The following is a 4656-nucleotide window of genomic DNA, read 5'->3' on the forward strand; positions in this document are numbered from 1 at the left end:
CACCGCGGCTTCCGCCCAGAGGGAGCGAAGCCCCGCCCCCGTGCGTAACGCCGCGCGACTCGGGCCCTAAAGAGCTTCCAAACTTCGTCTGGTGGCTGAATCCAGCGGCCCTTTTCACCTGACTCGCCCCTCGTGGCCCAGGCCACCTTCGGGATTGGTAGGGCCCGTCCATCCTGGCCTTTAAGTCCTGCAGTTGCTTAACGGCCTCCCAATATCCGACCTGACCACGCCCCTTCGCTCTAGCCCGGACTCAGGGCCCGTAAGCCCCTCCCCAGTGCGTAGCCCCTCAAGCCCCGCCCCTCTAAGCCCCGGGGGACTGGGCGGAGCTCCACGGGGCCCCGCCTCGTCTCGTAGCCACGCCCTGTTTCGGGGAACTCACTTTCCACCGCCCTTGGCTCCGCCTCCACGTGGTCACGTCGCCTTCAGCCTCTCAGTCGAGGAAAAACAAGACTCTGGGTTACTGTTCAATTTCTTGACCAGAGAGCTCGCCACGCAGGCGTGCTCACTTTGTGAAAATTCATCAAGCTGTCGGCTTACGATTTTTGCATTTTTATGCATGTATTCACAGTATAAAGTTTTAAATAGCCTTATGTATTTATTAACCCCCAAAGACTGTGCTAACTGAAGACCTTAAACGCTAAGGAAAGAACTGCTAATTGTTTCTCAATCTGTACATTCTTTTTTCCTTCTAGTGGTATAACTTCCCCTCGTGGTCTAGTGTATTCAGATTCTGATTGGTCTGCTTTAGCATCTGGGTGCACCTCACAGGGCTAGAGGAATGCCTATGACAAAGGCTGACAGAGTCACTGTGGACAAAAGGACTTATACTCTTGGAATGCCCTTGACTGCGAAGAGCGATCAGGGCATGGATATTGCTGCTCCAATTATAAAGCCTTACAGATTTAACAACACTTAATATAAAACCCAGTCCAAACTACTGCCAAAGTGTCCCAAATTGGGGGGTGATCAGCAGGTAAAAGCTCCTCCCCCACAACTAAAGTTTAAAGACTTTCCAGGCATTGGTCCAGGCCGGGAAACACCCACTGAGGAAGGAGTGAAAAGGTGAAGTCCCTATAGCGAAGCTGACGTGAAATGGAGTATGTGTTGTCAAGCTGACAGAGCTGGTTCAGACCAAATGGTCTGAAGCATGAGAAATAGGTTTTATTTTACTTGAACTAGCCTGAGGACTTAAAGTTTTGAACTTTTCAGTTGTGGATCAATGCCTGAAGATAACATAAGTTCCTATAGGTTACCCTCTGAAGGACAACTGTGCCCAGTACATGATCATTGTTATAAACCAGTGACTGCTGTGTGAGGAACTGAAAAAGTGCTGAAGCCTGGGTCTCACCCTCCAGATAATCTGATTTCATCATACGGGGTGAAGCCTAGGCATGGGAAGCTTTATAATAGAAAGTAAAGTTTGAGAGTCAGTGTTCCAGGGCCTTGTAACTCCAAGTGTGGCTTGCAGCCCAGCAGTCTCAGCATCACCTGGGAACTTGTTAGAAATACAGAATCCCCAGCTGCCCTGAGACCTAGTGTATCAGAAACGCGCATTTTAACAAGACCCCCAGGTGATTCATGTGCATATTAAAGTTTGAGAAACATGGGTCTGGTACTTACCAGATCTTATTTTTATATGAGAAGGAAATATAACTTCTTTTTTGTTTAAGCCACTCTCATGTTGGTCTCTGTCCTGCCTAGCACACACTCATTTAGGTGATCAGGTGATGCATATGCTTTGTCCCTGAGAGAGTCTGCATAGCAGGACCCAAGACTGCGAAGACATCAGAAAACTGTTCCAAGGAAACCATGTGCCACCCAGTGTGTCAAAGCTTGACCAGGAGGATGTGATGGGAATGGGCATCAAACTGGGTAGGCTGTGATTCATCACAGCTGATCAAGGCCTTGTGCTCGGCCTGGCTCAGGGCTCCTTTGGCCAACTACCTGGGGAAAGGAAGAGATAGCCATGTAGCCAAGGAGACAAGCAGCAGATTTGGGCTGGAGGCAAGGAATTCAGTACAAGGTCTCCAGCTTCCTACCAGATTCTGCTAACCCACTGGCAGTATTACAGGCATGGGGAATGCTGTGGCCTTTTAGTAGCCTGTCCCTTTCTACATTAAAAGAAAAATTAATTTATTTTTAGAGAGAGGAGGGATAGAGAGATAGAAACATCGATGAGAAAGATACATCATCAATTGGCTGCCTCCCGCAGGCCCCCTACTGAGGACTGAACCCGAAACCTGGGCATGTACCTTAACCAGGAATCGAACAGGTGACCTCTTGGTTCATGGGTCGACGCTCAACCGCTAAACCACACTGGCCGGGCCTTTTTTGTTTGTTTTTTTTAATTTATGGATTTTAGAGAGAGAAAGGAGGAAAGGGAGAGAAAGAGAAAGAAACGTCAATTTGTTGTTCCACTTATTTATGCATTCATCGGATGCTTCTTGTAAGTGACCTGAGCAGGGATGGAACCTGCAACCTTGGCATATCTGGACAAATGCTCTAACAGACTGAGCACCCAGCCAGGGCCTTTGTACCTTTTGACACAACCTGAGGTCTGCCTCTAGAGTCTTGCCCATTTTTCTAGGACCAGTTCAAGTGTCACCTTGGCTTCCCTTTGCTGGGGGTCAGTGCAGAGTGTCCCGTAAGATGCTTGCCATGGAGTAGGTTCCCTTTATGGCAGGTGAGTGAGAGCTTTGGTTGGTGAGAATACTTTAAGAAAGTTAGTGCTGTGTCCTCCACGCAGCCCTCAACATAAGGTTTCTGCTCCAGCTGAGACCTCAGCTAAAAAGGACAAGAGCCTAAAACAGAGAAACAGGTAAAGGCCTGGGAGATCAACAGCCCCTTCAAGAATTTTGCAAGGAAAGCTATGAGATTTTGAGGCTCCTTCCCCTTGCACTTGGCCTCCAACCCTTAGTTTTATCTGGTCTTGGGAAAACAGAGTTCAGTTAAGATCAACAGAGGCCTTGTCTGTCTTCTTTATTGCTGTAGGCTGGAGCCTAGAGCAGTTCTTAGCCCACTGTGTGGACTATAGCGGGTGCTCAATAAATATCTGATGAGTAAATCCTGTGTGCCTGCCAGACCTCGTGCTAGGTACTGAGTAATACTACTAATTCCTTTAATCGTGCTCTCCTTCCCCAGTCTACCACGCCCTCTGCAGAATCCCCACTCTCTTCACTCTCCTTCCATCCTAGCCCCAGAGGGTTGCTGGGAGCTGCTGCAAGTGTAGACCTCCTCCCACCTCACCGCTTATGTCTGGGCTCTCAGAGCCGCTGGACCGTCCTGCTGGGTGACCCTGTCCAGAGGACCCTCCTCACCTGGCCCTTCTGGACCCCACAACTGGCAGAGGAGGTGCCCACGGCATCACTGTGGAACTCATTGTAGCCAGACCCTTGGAAATACACAATCCAACCCTGTAGGGAATAGAGCTCATCTCCCAAGCCTTACCCCACACCCAGGGCTGGGACTGACATGACACAAGAGAGGGATTTGCTTGGACAGCAAAATTCAAGAGGGTGCAAAAAATAAGCAAGATCACATTTTGTGCAATGTTTTAAGATAAAATTAAAACCAAAGTGAACTATGATTTTCAAAATAACAGGATGAATAAAATAATAAAAATTTGAAATAAAGACAGGATTGGTATTGCTACTATTTTCTTTGGCCTCGGGCTCGATGTGGCTTAATATAGCGCTGCTAAGGGCCCTGCTCCCTCTGAGTCACGGTTGCTGATCCTGCAGGCCTAAGTATTTGGGGAGGAAATATACTGGTGAATTTTGCCTGGCCTATCTTGGAGCTCACTGCAGACCGAGGGGAGCCAAGGAGTTCTTTCTGTCAACTTCAACCCACGCACTTTGGCATTGCTGGGAGGGATGCGGAGATGGGTTTCATCTCCTCCTGCTCCCTGTTTCTCCCAGCAGCCTGAAAGCGAGTCTGGGGACGGGTGTCCTACGGACAAGGGAGCAGGGCTTCCCTTGGGGCTCTAGGAGGCTGACTCTCCCGCTCCTGCCCCCCTCGGGGCCCGCGCGGTGGGGGGGGGGGGGGGAGGCGGGACTCGAGGGCGGCTGCAGGCTGAGCACAAAGCGGGGATCCGTGGAGCGGAGCCAGACGAGCCCGCGCTCGTGGCAGCCGCTGTCCCGAGTCCGCGGGTGTCTCATTCGTCCTTTTGAAGATGAGAAGGACTGAGCTGGTGCAGCGTGACGTCCCCACCTTCCCTTCCACTGCAGCAGTCCGGGCTTTCTCTGAAGGCTGCACCCCGGGCTCGGGCTCCGACCTCGCCCCAGGGTCCAAGGGCCCGCCGAGGAGCGTGGGGGTGGGGCAGGGGGAGGAACAGGGCGCGCCCCAGGCCTGGGAGCCACCAGGGGGCGCAGGGGGCCTGGAAACTGAGGATCCTGAGCCAGCCCCGAACGCCGAATGGGCGGCAATAGTGACTAAGGAGGTTGGGGGATGACAGCAATCGTCTCAAATGGCCCGTTTAAATCGTCAGAACCGCGAGCGGCCCAGGGGTCCGGATCTTAGCTCCCGTCGGCTCCCGCTCCATTTGGTGGCTGCAGAACCAAGGCTATTGGGGCCACCACTGCCACAGGCGCGCTCTCGCGGATGCTCCGCGCACTCAGGCACGCACAGACATTCATCAGACTCTCACCAGACACAAAT

Source organism: Miniopterus natalensis, chromosome 7 (assembly GCF_054644295.1).
Source record: "Miniopterus natalensis isolate mMinNat1 chromosome 7, mMinNat1.hap1, whole genome shotgun sequence".
Taxonomy (NCBI): domain Eukaryota; kingdom Metazoa; phylum Chordata; class Mammalia; order Chiroptera; family Miniopteridae; genus Miniopterus; species Miniopterus natalensis.